This window comes from Mercenaria mercenaria, chromosome 12 (genome assembly GCF_021730395.1).
Source record: "Mercenaria mercenaria strain notata chromosome 12, MADL_Memer_1, whole genome shotgun sequence".
Classification (NCBI taxonomy): Eukaryota; Metazoa; Mollusca; class Bivalvia; order Venerida; family Veneridae; genus Mercenaria; species Mercenaria mercenaria.
In genome coordinates this window covers 78172665-78190763 of record NC_069372.1, presented here as the reverse complement: position 1 = coordinate 78190763, position 18099 = coordinate 78172665, and the positions used below count along the sequence as shown (strand labels likewise).

The window sequence follows — 18099 nt, the reverse complement described above, 5'->3', positions numbered from 1 at the left end:
TGAATATATTCTATGATCCCACAAAACAAGAAGAATATATATTTAATGAAATGTGCATAGCAGGTCTAATATATTAGAAATGAAATCGTTTTGAGGTATGATGCCGTACTTTATTTAGACTGAATATTTGCTAAGTAGTTTGTCCACTTTTCAAAACCCTTTCCTGACATAATATATGGCTACAGCTACACATAAAGTATGTCCCACTGTAAAAAGAAATTGTATACATATTTTATCATATATATTACATATAGCGAGTGTACTGTAATTTCTTTGATTTTCTTGTATATACCATTAGACTTGGCTTTGTCATGGTTGTCGTGGTAATGTTTGTAAAATCTTTAGAACATGTAAATCAATTTCCACCCAACAATATAATTAATGTACCTCCTGAATTCCGCTATGAATTCCATTATGTTCAACTTTGCTTCGATTTTATTTCATAGTTATGAAAGCCGGAATCGATCTAACGATCTAAATTTGAAAATCAATACAGCGTATCACCATATTAAAAGTTAAGGATATATTTGTTAAGTTTTGTACAAAATGTTTAGTGAAAAAAATAAATACCGAAAATCGAAAATGAAAGTACTTTGTCAAAATTGAAAACACCTAACATATACCAATTAATCAGACATAGATATCTCCGGAGGTAAAACCGTTAAATTTTATTGCAATGTCAGTGTACCGGCAAAATCCTACAATTTCGATGACATATGGCTATTTTGTGGTTATTGGATCTGACCTCATCTAAAATGAGGCTTTGTCACTTTGCAAAATTATCTGTCATAAGTATGTAATAAAAGTTTCATTTCAAATACAGTTTTAGCAAAGAGATACCAAGTTGCGACTGATAATGCCAAATACAGCGTACTTTGTTCAAATGTCTAAAATAACATTATAAAGTTTATCAAAACACTGTCCACCATATGTTTCAAAATGCTTTGCAAACTGTTGAATGATATCATATGCCCTGTTTGCTATAATTCATATAAGTCTTTTCTACGAAACACAACACGAACCTCACGGCATTATGACATTACCTCAAAAGGACCTCATTTCGAAGATTAGATCACACTTCCCAAAATCAAAACTGAAACTGCTATAACATTCTACAAATCATGTGAAATTATACTATCTGTAATCTCATAACTGATCAAATTTATACCAACAAAGTATGCACTGTATTCTTTCGTTTAATCGAGAACTAGGCTTGTTGTTTTCAAAAGTGGCTATTAAAAAAGCAACGAGAAGGAAAGCCTATACAATTTTCGCATTCATTATCTCAGGATACGAGTTATATGGCCATGGGAATTGCCTTCGCCTTTTGTACCTTGAACAATGAAATGGGTACAATCGCTAAGGTGACTATGTCTCAGACTAGCTGGCAAACAATGTAGAACGTCCTTTGTTAAAACGTATAGCTGGTGAGACCAAATATCTTATCTCATATTTAATTTTTTTCTCTGGCTACCTTGCCTAAATGATTCGTGTACCAATGATTCGTAAATGATTTCAGTTATGAACTAGATAATTTCCGGGATCAGGCAAAAATCACTCAATATTCACCTATCAACCTTCAACTAATGAAATAAGCTCAGACTCATATAGGCTGCGGATACTATTCTTGACTGGTCATTTTGTTGACGTTCCCATCAGACAATGTCTTTGAATCTACAACACACGAGTCCTATCGTAAAGATGCTCAGCCTATGTCTTTTTGTATTGAAGCTGCAACTCTATGTTTGCCCTGACTCCTGGATGCAATGAAATGACATGACACATGCAAATTTTAAACGTTAAATTATATATATTGAACATACGATTGAGCCCTTATTGAAAAAGCATGTCCAATAGTTATTGAAAGTTTTAAACTTCGGGCAATATTTGCGACATATTAGAGAACGTGCTAGATAAGGATAGACAGTAAGACAAACTTTCATAAGACCTGTGAAAAGGTGACTATCACGTTTCTTTTAAATGTCAAACAATAAAATTCAGTATAGTTTTCGCACAAAATTCATTTCATACGTAATTTCAGTAAGTGAACACACACAACAATTTTCTTAAAGCAGTAGTTTATACGTTTTTATAATTCAAAGACAGGGTTATTTGTTTTTGAAAAGACAGTTGAAACATCTAACTGGTTTGTATGTAGGATTAAACTATTCCTCCTTCCTTCAGTAATTCTTCATACTTTTAGATATCTGCTAATATGATTGAAATATATTCAGGCAGTGAACTGATTTAAAAATACATTTTCGATTAATCACTATTACTAACAATACCTACTGATATATAAATGTAACATAATTATACACACTGTCGGAACAGAAAAGAACAGCAATTTATTTTTGCTTTGAGGCCATCGGCCCATGCAAACATATTTACAAAACAACAAAATGCAAAGCATATGCACATTCATATACAAAGTAATAGAAACTGACATATTTTATATCATATATAAATAATGTATTAAATAAAGTTTTAGGAAATAAATATTGGACGTTCATTTATCAAAAGCATAATATAAGAAAGTAACAGTGGGCCTTATTATTCAAGTTTCTTTCTTCTTGACATCAGGATATTAAATTTGTTTTGTTTTTTGTTGGATTAGACTAGTACTTTTTAGGTAAATACATCATTCTTAATTCCGAGTAAAATTTAGAACAAAGTAAAAAAAAATGGAACCCATCTTCTATAATATTTTTATTAAATTTTCTACAAAATCTATTTTCTCTTCTTATTTTCCTACCTCCACCAGTTTCAGTCTCAAGATCGTGAGAATTATTATTATTACTATTTACCAGATTTTTATAGCGCTCTTTTCATCTATAAAACAAATGTTCAAAAGCGCTGAGAACCTTTTCTGAAATGTGTGTACTCAAACCCAAATTATCTTATGTTTAATATACCTAAAATATTTTCATATGAGAAATCTTCTTTGAACATCATCAGGGACGAACCTGGGCATACGCCTATACGCCTTTGCGTACAATTCAAATTCGGCATCGTGGAAATTTAAAGGCTCAGTATACTAAAAATGCAATAAAATGAAAAGCTAAAGGAGGTTAGACGGCTATTTAAAGTTCTTCATTTGAACAATATCATCTGAATGTGATTATCTAATTCGTTTTCGAATTATTGGACATGCTTTGTATTTTTAATAATCGTAAATACAAAAAAAAAACATAAAAAGTAAGTGTTGATTTCCTAGAAGCATAGCAAACACAGCAAGAGACATAGATCGCCAAAAAGGCATGTAATAAATAAAAACACGCACGCACGCACGCACGCACAAATACACAAACTGACAGCGAGACCAAAACGAACGGATAAAGGAACACACTATGCACTGTCAATGAACAGCCAGTGGCAACACAATCGAATGATACATCTATTTATACCTTTCTTCTTTCTAAGTCATATACTGCTTAAAAAGAAGCAATTTTACAGATGAAAGCTGGTCTTACTGACAGTGTTTTTCTTGTTTATCATATTTGCAGTTTGCAGTTCTCATTATAATCAATTTTTATCAGTGAAATCAATATTATTGTAACCAATAGCTCAAATGTAAACAAACTGGTATATACATGTGTATATTCATATTGGGCATCCCTTGGTTAAAGTTTTCTATAGAAAAAAATCCACATAGATATGTCTCACAAGAACCAAAAATGCTCAAGTGGCAAACTTAAGTAGAAACATTCGAAGCAAGTGTATTAATGCAGTGGGAAAGATGTAGGTAAACCCTGGAACGCTTAGGAAGTTAAGTATAAGATGATCATTTAAAGTAAATTTACAATATTTTACAAGTTCGTTTTTATGTCTCAAAACAACTATCCAGCTTTTAACAGAGGACGACCCCGGATGAACTTATACCTGGATAAAGCCTATAAGATTCTTTCACTGGTTGTAGGTGCAGATGGGAATATCCGGCCTCGAGGGTAACTGTTTAGGCGGTAACGAGGCTCCCTGCCGAGTTACCGCCTAAACAGTTACCCGAGAGCCGGATATTTCCATCTGCACCTATAACCAGTGACAGAGTCTTTTTCTTGCATACCGATTTCAAGAACTAATAATAAAAACAAAATCAATCGAACGGCTTTCTTTTTAGAACTATTTCTTATAGCAGTGTATTTAAACAAAGCGCGGGAAACTAACGTCCGTAAACAGGAAAGACGTCATGGCGTTTCAAAACAAATAACAATGTTTAGTTCCGGTATTGTTTTATCAGTTGCAGCGTAACGTTATGAATTTTTGATAAAATAACGTGATTTGAACCGAGAAATATACTATCAGGAACCAGTAAGAACTGTCAAGGTACTGAAATTTTATTCCGTTTTTTAAATAAAATATAAATTACTACATAAATCTTCTACATATATGTAGTTCGTAATACGTCATTTACAGCACGAGAGTCATCTTACACCCCGGGGTGTAAGATGGATTTTTCCAGCACCGGTAAAAATACCGGAAATCCCCGTCTGGTATGCAAGAAATGTATTGTTCACAAAGCCAGCTTAATGGCTAACTCTTATTAGAAAATAGACATCTCGTTCGGTGTTTTGAACATAAAAAGATACGAGTGGATACAAGCTACATACATGTACCATTTGATCCTAATTTTATATTTGAAAATATAAACAATTACTACATATAGGTTATGTAAACATACAATTAACAGTACTATACAATACCTTAAAAATAAGACAAAATGCATGTCTACCTAAAACAGTATAAATATTTAGTAATAGTACAAGAAGTCTAGCTAATGATTAACATTTAATACACGTATACTTATTGGATGTTCTAGATTTAGAGCACCACTTCAGAGGAATCATTTTGCCACAAACTCCAAGTTGCGATTCTCTGTCACAAAAGATATTCTATTGTGCACATCATAAGAGGAAGCCATCCAGCTGGCTTACGGAAGGTTGGTGGTTCTACCTAGGTGGCTGTCCGTGATGAAATAATGCATGGAGGGCAACTGGAGTCTTCCTCCACCATCAAAGCTGGAAAGCTACAAAGTTCCAATATTAACATAAATCTGTATCGGTGCAAAGTTATACCCAACAAATCTATTGTGCATGCATGTTTTTACGGCAACGACCGCTCGTTTTCTACAAACATACCAACAAAACACCATGTATGTCAATTGAACCTCGATGTACACAATTTGGGCAGGTCAGAAAAGTTTGTTTGCACAAAAACAGGACACCTGTCTCATTCTACTGTTCAAGTTTCAAATGGCATGTGCGTTATTGGTAAATCAAGAGAGCATCAAGAGAACAAAAATGATCAGCCGGTATCCCGGGTAAGAATAAAAGTTACGCTAAATATAACACTCTTGGAGTGATAATAAAGATTTTTAATGGCTGCAATTTAATCTATTAATCTATATCCAAATCTGGATACCGAAAAAAAATTTTGCAAATTACGCAGTTTGAATTTGCATTTGCCAATATTAGATGTTGTTTACGTTTACTACAAAGTTTCGTTTCGTGTGAAAAAACTTGAAATATTTGTGTGGGTAGATATACATTTATCAAAAACCTGTCACAATGCGGATGCAGAAGTCATGCGTTAAATTAAACATTGAAGAAGATTTCAAAAACGATAACAACAAAAAACTAGTTGCACATGATTCAAATATGCGATTTGTTCACATGTGTAGCAGTTGCTAAGAGTTTAGATGCAGTTACCCTAACAGACTCACGGTTAGGTCCCTTTGGCGATACACAATATGCCTGCGCGGGTCTTGGCAGTTGCAAAATAGAATATAGGGGCCTATCATAGAATGACATATGTAGTGTTTATGCCAGAGTGTTCGAGCTACTGACGAACACAATTTCCAGGGTAAAGTTACATAGGACTCTACACGAAAAATGGTTATATTCCTCAAAATATCAGAGGCTGCTCCAGTTGCAATTTTAGAAACTGTCACGAACACTGCTAGTAAGCATGAGCGGTGTGATAAACTATGAATTTAAATGATCATCTTTGAAGTATATAGTACAACTGTGACAAACAAAATATATTAACTCTGGAATATAACAACAGAACGCATCTCCTGCCGAAAAAGACTCAACATTTTCAAGGGGAGGCCCTAAAAACTCAATCCATCATGAGATGGAGACCCTCTCCGTCACCTACCACACTCGCGCAGCATCTCGCTTGGTTCGTAGCTATGCTGCTCATATATGGCGTACAGTTCAAAACCATTCAGGTACGCCCCTGATCATATATAACGATAATTTTGTGTTTGAACTAACTACGCCATTCTTGTAGGCAAATATCTTTTAATCTATTTGCAAAGCAAAGGTTAATAAAACGTATTTTTTCTGAACCAACTGATTGGTTTTCCGAAACATATCCAAAACCACGTCTTTGCAGATGATCTCTTACAGCAGATACCCAGTTACCCAATCATTGATATTATGTTATGCGATCAATCTTTTAAGATTGATGTTTCTGTCGTTTCAGGCATGTTCTAAAATGCTGATCGTCTTTAATATTTTGTAAACTTATTAAAAAATCTAATATACTTCTCTTATTTCCTTTGTAAAATCCTAGTTTAATACAGCCAGATACAACTGTTAGTCATGCACGTATTCACCGCAAGAATGTGCAAGGCAACTTAAAAACAATTTTAAAATCGATCAACAAACGTATCAAAACGTGTGTCAAGGTTAATTGCAAAAGAATTCGTAGAATGGTGAATTCCCAAAATCTTAAACGAAACTACCTCAAATTTCTATAAATCTGTTTAACTTTTATCCTGCTGAATTTCTAAAATGGACTGGTTTATCATTCGGTTTGGACAGTACTATTTATTATTTGAAGGGATGTTCACTGAAAATTTACTGACTGAATAGCAAAAAGTGCGACCATGATCGGCTTGCATGAACGTGCATTTTGCGCGGACGTGCAGGCTGATTTTGGTCTGCACTGGTTGCAAAGGCAGAATCTCTTGCCACCAGGAGGCTAAAAGTTAAGCTGATAAATTACAGCTGATCTAAAAACGGATGTGTATGGCTTTATTACATTCTTTGCCTGCTTCTATATACCCTTAGTAGACTGTTGAAAACACAATGTTATATGTTTTCATCTACGTTTATATTTGTTCATTAGGCCTAAAAAAATTCTTTGTTTCCAGTAACATGCTCAAAAAAATTAGGGTAGGTAGGTCGGAATTTTTTTTTTTTTTTGGATTTTTTTTTATTAAGGGAGACTTTTCGGAAATTATTTTTGTGTCAAAAATTAATACAAATAAGGGGGTCATACCTTTAGAGCATCAGGAAGTTGATTTGTAACATCACTGACCATGTTTAAAGCATAAAAAGTGCGGTTTGGCAACTTTTTGTCAAAAAGTTGAACAAATTATTCTCCAAGGCCATAAAAACATTAAGGGTCGGGCCAAAAATTTAGGGTAGGTCGGGATACCGGAAACAAACTTTTTTGTACGCCTTATAATAACTGAAAGAACAATATTCAACTTAATAATAATAGTAATGATGATGATGATGATAATGATGATGATAAAGCAATTCAAAAGAAAGTAATTCTTAATGGCATGAAAATTTATTGGTTTTAAAATGATATGTTTTTGGCTGTTTCATACAGAATTTATAACTTAATAGAAAGCTTGTAACTAGCTTAAAACTCTTTCTTTTTTAATATGGTGGAATAGTTGCATATGTAATGGACAATGTCTGTCCAAAATGTTACTGTTATTTTACCACTCCCACCTCTATATTTGTTTGACCATCGTACTCACATCTTTGACCTTCTCACTAACATATTACGGAGCGTGTTTAGTAATAGCAACATTTCTGTTTTCCACACATACACTTGTAATATCAAATATTTTTTGGCAAGCAAATTAAAATCTTAGTTATTTTTATACGTCCGAAGGGACGTATTATGTTATGACGCTGGTGTCCGTCTGTCCGTCTGTCCGTTAGCAATTTCGTGTCCGCTCTGTAACTCTTGAACCCCTTGAAGGATTTCAAGGAAACTTTACACAAATGTTCACCACACTGAGACGATGTGCAGAGCGCATGTTTTGGATGTCTCGCTTCAAGGTCAAGGTCACACTTAGGAGTCAAAGGTCATATCAGTTTGTTTCGTGTCCGCTCTGTAACTCTTGAACCCCTTGAAGGATTTCAAAGAAACTTGACACAAATGTTCACCACACCAAGACGACGTGCAGAGCACATGTTCCGGATGACTTCCTTCAAGGTCAAGGTCACACTTAGGGGTCAAAAGTCATATCAGTTTGTTTCGTGTCCGCTCTGTAACTCTTGAACTGCTGGAAGGATTTCAAAGAAACTTGCCAGAAATGTTCACCACATTGTAACGATGTGCAGAGCGCATGTTCCGGATGACTCGCTTCAAGGTCAAGGTCACACTTAAGGGTCAAAGGTCATATATGACTTTGCTTTGTGTATATTGCTCTGCATTGCAGTGCTCTTGTTTTTATTTGGCAGATCTCTTTTTTGTACTTACAATAATTTTTTTTTGAATTACTTCCCTTTTATGTTACTATAAATAGCTTATTTTGAAACTTTTTTATTATTGGCCGTAGGGAAAAACCGAGACCACTTTTCTGTGGTACAACATAGATGGTACCTCCAATTTTAAGATGTATTTTTACATACCTGTACCTGATAAGGATTTTTTGTAGACTTTGAATATTTTTTTTTTGTGGACTTAGATTTGTTTTTTGAAGTTTTCCTTTTGTTGTTCCAGTCCTTTGGGGCTACAACAGTCAAGTTCTTAAAATTTTGCTCCCATCCTATGATGTAAGCCTTCGGGCGTATATTGCCCCGCTTGGCGGCGCTCTTGTTTGAAAAATATTTTCGGAATCTAGTAATAATCATAATTAAACTGGCACCATATAATCGCAAAATTTGCATAACATCCAGACAGCAGATCAAATATATAAAAGATATAATTGTTCGTCTACTATATTACTGTTTGTCCTATTAGTATTACAATCGAGATCTTGACAAAACCGCACAACTGACAATCGGTCCAGTCCGGAAGGTGTTCGACATTCGAAAAGTGCACTGTACACTGAAAGATGACGAGAAAATGGTTTTCTGTCAGTTACTGGAAAATCAGTAGAACTTTAGCTGTCAAACTTTATTGGATTATGACCGGCCTGTAATTAGTGAATGTCTCATATTGCAATTTCATTACATACAAAGTAAACTTCGTCGGGTCATCATCAATGGTTATGGCAGATTTTGATATAGTTACTTTGTCCCTGTAATTATCTTTTCCGCAGCCTTAAAGTACTAAAACGTATAAGCGTCTGATGGCCCTTTCACGCTTCCGTAGAAACAACATTTATTACACGAAATTTATTTTCAAAATATTTCTGAAATGTCTAGGTCTGCAGCTCTCAAATACGGTTATATCTTACATCCGAGGCATATACTGACACTCTCAGACAACGTCAAAAGCGACCTTTTAAGCGATTTGATGAAGTTCCAAAATTATCAATGTACCCTTTGTCCGTTACGAATAATTGTGGGTTTTGTGTTTATCCCGAGCTCAAATATCTTTTCGTAGACGAAAAGCTGACATGCCGTACTAAAGCCCAGGTAATTTCAATTCGTTACAAAGTGCTGAAAATTGACTCCCCAATAGCAAAAGTTCGAGTGACGTCATTTTCTGTGTTGTCAAAAACATATATATGCCTGGCGATATTGCATAAATATGTGCCTAAGGATAAAAAAACAAAATCAGAATAATAAATAACACATTGAGCGTATCCAACACAACTAGACTCAAACGCTTTCAAAGACTTAATTCTTTTGTATAGCGGTCATTTTCAGAGAAAATCATCTTTGAAAATGTGCAGCCCGGTAAATGGGTAACATGTATATTAATTAATCTCATTTCCTTGATGTTTGTTATTACAGAGACATTCTTTAGCGTAATATTTTATGTTTTTCGAATATGTTCTAGAACAACTTGCATAACGTATACATGGCCGCGAACCGGAGGGTATATAATCCCTTATTACATACTCGCTTTTATTCCCCGTTAAGTTACACTGGTACCGGGAACGTCAATATTTTTCCATACACTGACGCCTCAATTTCATATCGGGTGCGTGACGTAATTCAGTGTGCGTTGTTGCACTATTTTTTTCTGTTTAGCTCAGTATTGTCAATCCTATTCAGGCTACTGAACAAATTTATGATATTTACATTATATTTATACGTGTAGATGCGTATGTAATAAAAAGGTTATTATCTTTGCATCGGGAAATATGCACTCGTTCTTCAGCGGAAGAATATTGCTCTGCTAAAGTCGCGCAATATTTCCGCTGAAGAACTCGTGCATATTTCCCAAAACAAAGCTAATAACCTATAAATATCGATTGCGCATACTCTCTTAAAACATACAGTGACAATTCTACCCATTTACCGTACTGCGCAGTTTATGTGAGAAATGCGCATTTTAAATGGGTTAGTACATTTTCCCGTTTATAACCATGGTTTCGGGTAGGGTATAGCATTTACAGTGGAATTTTCTTTCAGATCCGGTGAAAGTGGGTATAACATGTAACACAATAGAATTTTCGTTCTTATCTGGCACCAGTGGCTATAACTGGTGCAATGGCTTTTTGTTCTGATCTGGTGCAAATTGATATAGTATTGCAAACGGAAAACAGTTTGCTACAATGTACCGCGTAGATTGTCTGGAACCGGATTTCAAAACGTCTATTTAGTCGACAGCATTATCTATGCCTTATTTGCTAGAATTTTAATGCTAAATACCAGATAGTCTTATTTCTTTTTGAATGATTCACAAAGTTTATGTACACGCTTCCTGGCGTAAGTGGTTCTCTCACGTAACTGGTGTTCGTAATATTTGTCTAAAGATAATCTAGGTGATAATCGTGCAGTGTAGGAAGCAAAATAATCTCAATTATTGGAAAACGAGACAATAATGACATTCATATGTTTCATTATAACGAACATAGGTGTTCTACCTGATATGGTTTCAATAACTCACGTCAATTGTAAATTCTATCTGACTTCTTTTCGAAAGTCTTCAGTAACGATGATAATAACTATTCTCTCTTATAATCATAAACTGTATGATGTTGTTATTTCATGACATTGAATTTAGGCAACACAGACCACTTCGTTTACTTGATGTTCGAAAAGTATTTTTATCTCGTTTCCATTAGTAAAAAAGCTATTGTCTACATAACGAGATGACATGTTTTACTGAAAATGTCGTCTCCAGAACTGCGGAAAAAACACGCTGTTTTTAAATTCTGCAACTAACATAGATACAGGCCTTACAAAACTAATGAAATGATAACACATATATCGACAGGAAATAATATCTTGACTGACATCTGCGATTCAATGATGGTGTTGTTCAATTAAAAGAAGAAAGGTGCAGAGGTGTTAAAGTTCCATCTGAAAGATTTGTGAAAGTTAAACAGTGCCTTAATCTGCAATGATGCATTCTGCTCGCATGTAGGGAGACCCAGGCATAGCAAAGTCCACTCCAACTGAATACGAGGCAGGTCAAGGCGCTGTTATAATGACTCTTCTAAAAGATACGTTTCGCTGATTCGTATCACAAAACAGGCCGGCTTTTAGACTACTGGTAATGGACATTCTGGTGCAAGATGTTCAATTTCTATTATTTTTTTTATATAATTTTCTAGTAATGCAAGATAAAAGTCTTATAGGTCTTTAGTTTTGTGCATTCTACCTTTCTATTACATTAATCACAAGTGTTCAAAAAACATGTTCGACATTTTAGTGATATGTCTCTAGTTACTTCCCCCGGCTGTTCGTGACTGAAATGAAATGACAGCGATAGTAAGTCATTATCATACATGTGCAGTTCTGGGAAGCTAGTTGAATAGTGTACAGTAGAAAAGAAACGAATACTCTCAGGGTCACGTAGTTAATATTGAAACATCCTATTGACTCGTCTGTTGAACCACGGGCACGTTTTTTTTTGTCTGGAAATCTTCATGAATGAACTTTTATACATGCACGTTTCGTGGCAAAACGTTAACGTACATACGGCCCCATAGTGGATAATTCAAAAGATAACGTCAGCGTGATCACACAACGCTGACAATCCAGCGCAGGTTATCATTTCAGGTTGACGATCTGACGTCAATTGTGCAGATTTTGCGTCATACATATTCGTCTGACCAACCACATGACGAATGTTCATGACATTTATTATTCAGCATCCTGACATGGACCTCTTGACTGTCAAGTATGTTCAAATGGTGTTTGCTTGTCTGTGCATACACATAATGGGGATAATCAGCGATTCTAGATATCTATAGGAATTTCTTTCGACCTTTAGGCCTAAATGTGACCTTGTCTATGGACAAAATTGCCTTGGTTGTAACTATTCAAGTCGACACTTGTTGTTAGTTTTATAAATGTCCTTCCAGTGGTCGAGATGTACGAGCAGAACTTCATTTTGACCTCTTAATAAGGCCTGGACCTCGGACCTAATGATCTGTGTTGTGCAATCTGCATATCGTCTTTGGTAAGGTTATCAACTGGTACTGATTTTAGGAATTTCATTCTAGAGGTTTTGATGAAACGGGAGTTCACACGAATTTGATCATTAGCTTCCAAGTGTCACCTTGACCTAGAAATTACTGACTCTTGTCATGTACTTTGCATGTCGTCTTGATGATGTTAAAAAATGATGTTAGTTTTATGAAAATCTTTCACTTGGTTGGGATAATATGGAATGGACACAAAGTTGAGCTATTTGACCTTCGACCTTCAAGTGCGACCTTTGACCTTTGATCCGTGTTGATGAGATAAACCATTTTGTTCTAGTTTTATGAAAAGATTCCAAGCCGTTTAGAAAATATGCAGAGGATATAAAACAAGAGGGCCATGATGGCCCTATATCGCTCACCTGTTATCATTGCACTTGAGGACAAGAAGGTCCTCAGAAAAAATATCTAGTCCAAAGGACAGGAACAACAAAGGAAAGAAATTTAACCAAAAAGAAAACAATTCTTACAAGGTACATATATGTCAAAATACACCTAAAAATTGGAGGTACCATCTACGTTGTACCACAGAAAAGAGGTCTCGGTTTTTCCCTACGGCCAATAATAAAATAAGTTACTAAAAATAAGCTATTTATGTTAACTAAAAGGGAAGTAATTAAAAAGAAAATTATTGTAAGTGAACAAAAGAAGGATCTGCCAAATAAATCTGTTGACATAAATGAAATTTCAGATCAGTATCTTCATTAGTTACGGAGATATACCCATTTTAATTTGAAATAAAGGGAGGTTGTTTGACATAAAATCAGTCCATAGTTATCTACCCTGATTGACTCAGTCCAACTAATGAAAATAATGAAATTTCAAGTAAGTCCTATAAGTACTTACTGATATAAATCCATTTTGACTACAATCAGAGGAGGTAATCAGATATAAAATAACTCTGGAACCTACGATTGGATCTGATTTGTCATGGAATCCAAGATTTATTGTTGTTGAAGATATTTTGGAAGTTTGTATCAAATAAAACCATAAATGAAGTCTCTATATGGCTGCAAAAGCCAAAATAGCCAATTTTGGACCTTCAAGGGGCCATAACTCTGGAACCCATGATGGAATCTGGCGAGTTCAAGAAAGGAACCAAGATCTTGTGTGCAAGTTTGGTTAAAATCAAATCATAAATGAAGTTGCTATTGTGCAGGCAAGGTCAAAATAGCTAATTTTGGCCCTTTCAGGGGCCATAACTCTGGAACCCATTATGGGATCTGGCCGGTTCAATAAAGGAACTGAGATCTTTTGGCAACACAAGTTTTGTGCAAGTTTGATTAAATTCAAATCATAAATGAAGCTGCTATTGTGCAGTCAAGGTCAAAATAGAAAATTCTGGCCCAATCAGGGGCCATAACTCTGGAACCCATAAAGGAATCTAGCCAGTTCAAGAAAGGAACCAAGATCTTATAGTGATACAAGTTGTGTGCAAGTTTGGTTAAAATCAAATCTTAAATGAAGCTGCTATTGTGCAGACAAGATCAAAATAGCTAATTCTGGCCCTTTCAGGGGCCATAACTCTGGAACCCATAATGGGATCTGGCCAGTTCAAGTAAGGAACCAAGATCTTATGGTGATACAAGTTGTGTGCCAGTTTGGTAAAAATCAAATCATAAATAAAGCTGCTATTGTACAGACAAGGTCAAAATAGCTGATTTTGGCCCTTTCAGGGGCCATAACTCTGGAATCCATAATGGGATCTGGCCAGTTCAAGAAAGGAATCGAGATCTTATGGTGATACAAGTTGTGTGCAAGTTTGGTTAAAATAAAATCATAAATGAAACCACTATCGTGCAGACAAGAAATTGTTGACGGACGGACGCACGGACACACGATGGACGAAGGGTGATCACAAAAGCTCACCTTGTCACTATGTGACAGGTGAGCTAATAAATAAAAAAATATGACTTCCAAGTTGGACTTTGACCTTGGACTTGCTGACCTGGGTTGTGCACTCTGAAAGTTTTCTTGATGAAGTAAATAACTGATGCTAGTTTCATGTTTGACCTGGTGGCCTGGGTTGAGGTCTCTGCAGGTCATGGTAAGAAACTAGGTTAGTTTTATGAAATTTTTCCAAGTGGTTAAGACATTATGGAGTGTACACAAAGTTAAGCAATTTGACCTTGACCTTGGACCTAGGTTGGACGCTCTGCATATTGTTTTGATAAAGTTAACAGTTAAAGCTAGTTTTATGCAAGATTTTCCAAGCTGTTAAGAAGGTATGGAGCAGAAACAATGGATGGACAGTTGGACCAACTGACAGACACGAGTGACTCCAAAACAGCCCCCATATACTGTGTATCTGAGGGCATAATTAACATTATCGTTGTCAAGTATCATAGCACTGTGTAACACTGCTACTCACAGAATTGTAAAAAATGGAAATATTCTGCACTTCCTATTATTATTAACTATTTGCATAATCAAGAGCGACAATATGGCACTAAGTTGCTCACAGGATCTTGATTTTTTGACCTGGAATATATTTAATAGACATACAATCATGAAAAGCAACAACTTTTCTAAGCTTGAAAAACTTCATCCAAACACTGACTCGGGCAAAAGAAGCCGTCAAGCAGAACCATTTGAACAAACTTGAGAAGCAAATGATGCCACAGACCAAGTTTGATGAAGACCTATCAAGTCCACTACACTATCAAGACAATTATTGTATAGAACTTCGTTAAAAAAATAAAACATTGACAGTTTGAGAGTGTTGTATATGGTCTGTGACTTTTAATTTTGGCTTACATTTGCCAACACGGCAAAATGCATATTCACCACTCACATGAATATTTAGAAGATTTATCTCAAAAATAAAACAAGAATATGTTAATTGAAAAATAAGTGCTACAAACATTACCAAATCTATGGTTTACAATTGTGTATGTCTAGAAAATAAAAACTGCAAACAACTTCCAATTAGACAACTTTTATTTGCTTTAACAATATACCTGTAATCAAACAATCATTCTAACACTGGCCCAATATATTTTCCTACTAAATAAAGACAGAAACTGCGTGCTCTTACGCAAAAAAACAACAACCACTGTTTGTACATCACAAGCTACAAATGTCAAGGCAGAAAGCTGAAAAACAAGAACTGTCTGTTGACAGTGTGCTCGACTATTCGAAGAATGGATGTAAATATTGGGTAAAATATAACAGGAGATATTCACAGAAAAGAAGTAAAATATATAAGACAATGTACCTGTATTTGTGGAACTGGATAAGTCTTGCACTATATGGCAATGTGTAACTTGATAATATTATTAGCAAATTTCTATGTCAAACAAAAGCTGTCTGTTGAAAGCGCACTTGACTATTTGAAGAATTGATGGAAGTATGGGGTCAAAATAATACCAGAGATTTTCAGACAAAAGAAGGAAAACAGATAAGACAAACAATGTATTTAGATTTGGATAAGTCTTGCACTACATGTATATGGCAAAGTGTGACCATGATGGTAAGCAAGTGTCCAAAGTTTAAAAGCCATATGTCAAACAGTTTAGACAAAATATGGAATAGTATGTGAAACATAATTAATTTCTATGTCAAAAAGGGCCAAAACTGAGCTAAAGTCCTTGTCCTAGTTATGTAGTCTTGCCTACATATGTAGACTATGATGTTGAACAAGTGGTCAAAGTTTCAAAGCCATATGACAAACAGGTTAGGCAAAATACGGACTGTTATGATAATCTGATTTCCAAGTCCAAAAAGGGCCATTATTCAGCCACAATAGTTGACAGAGTTATGTACTCTTGCCTACAGATGGAGATCATGACAATAAACAAGTGTTCAAAGTTTCAAAGCCTCATGTCAAATAGCTTTGAAAAAAAACAACATGTACTTGTATGAAAACTGAACCAATTTCCAAGTCCAAAAAGGGCCATATTTCAGCAAAAATACTTGACAAAGTTATGTATTCTTGCCTACAGGTAGAGACTGTTATAATAAAGAAGTGTTCAAAGTTTCAAAGCCACAGGTCAAACAGTTTTTTTTACAAAACATGGACTTGTACAAAATCTGAACCAATTTTCAAGTCCAAAAAGGGCCATAATTTAGCCAAAATACTTGACAGAGTTATGTACTCTTGCCTGCAGGTAGAGACTGTTAAAATAAACAAGTTATAAAAGTTTCAAAGCCATATGTCGAACAGTTTACACAAAATATGAACTGATATGAAAAACTTAATCAAGATTTGTAAGTTGAAAGGGGCCATAATTCAGACAAAATGCTTGATGGAGTTATGTACTCTTGCTTAAAACTGGTCATAGTGATGATACACAAGTGCTGGAAGTTTCAAAGCCATATGTAAAATGGTTTTGTCAAAATATGTACTGGTACAAAAAACTTAACCAAGGTGTGACGCCGACGCCGTTGTGAGTAGGATAGCTCTACTTATTCTTCGAATAGTCAAGCTAAAAGCACATATAACAGGCAAATATCTGGTGGATGCTGTCAATGATGTAAACTATAATCCCTAATATTGTGTTATAAGTGTAACAGAGATTTACTCTTCTAAAAAAAGTTGTTTGTCATTCAGATGTGTATTATCATATCACTCCTGTTATAACTTCACAATATAATCCCTTGGAATCTGAACTCCAAACTGTGATTTTACTCAGTAACAAATCATTCTTTGGGGTTTATCATTTCTTAAACAATTTTGTTTAAAAAACAGCATTCTGAAACAGCTTGTTACTGCATATTTTCATATTTGACAATACAAAATTTAGAACTATTCCTTTAAATTAAAATCCACATCTATTTCATGAAATTCTGAAATGTGGAATATACTTCAATCAGGTCATGGATTAATATAACAAAATAATGAGAACAAAATAAAACAAAAGCCATAAAATATACCCAGGCTGAAGCAGCCCACCTACAAATGTAACATTTTTAACTAGATAGCACCATCTATAAAATATCATGTCATAAATTATTCTTGAATACTAGACTAGAGTTTCCCTTGTGTTTTCACCTGTACTGGAAAACATCTTACACCCCCAGGCTGTAAAAGAAACCACAATGAACTACACTGTTTAAGTAGGGTTTTGAGTATTAAAGTCTTTTTAATATGAAATACATAAAAGTACACAGAAGTAAATAAATTTGCTTTATAATCTATATAAAATTAACAATATTCAGAGAGCTGTAAGACACATCAACGCCTATTTCAAAAAAGAATTACTACCCTTATGTTCTTAAATGACCTACAAACCACAAAAATAAATACCAAGAAAACTAGGTGTCATGTATCTTCTGAGAGAGATTTTTTGTCCGACAGGTCAGCACTATGGAATATCTTCTAAACTAGCAGTTTAAATGTTGGTATGAACACATGTGTAAAAAAGGTTTGTTAACATTTTCTATAAATCAAGGGCTCAGAGTGAAACAAGTCTAAGTGTGTACAGAAATAGAAGCAGATAGACTAGTTTCCCCCTGAGCCCTCGAAATGCGAAAATGCAAAAATTCTCCTTGAAAATGCTACAAAAATGTATACAAAG

At 34.8% G+C, this 18099-nt stretch overlaps 1 protein-coding gene across 3 annotated transcripts in view; it reads right to left on the bottom strand.

Annotated features, from left to right (window-relative positions):
• LOC123533800 (guanylate-binding protein 1-like) overlaps positions 1-6650 on the bottom strand; it is a 65921-nt gene extending 59271 nt beyond the window's left edge. For all 3 annotated transcript variants that reach the window (XM_053520402.1, XM_053520405.1, XM_045315678.2), the window contains exon 1: positions 6549-6650. The gene's annotated coding sequence lies outside the window, so the exon portion shown is untranslated. The remainder of the gene's footprint in view (positions 1-6548) is intronic.
• Between the last annotated feature and the right edge of the window lie 11449 nt (positions 6651-18099).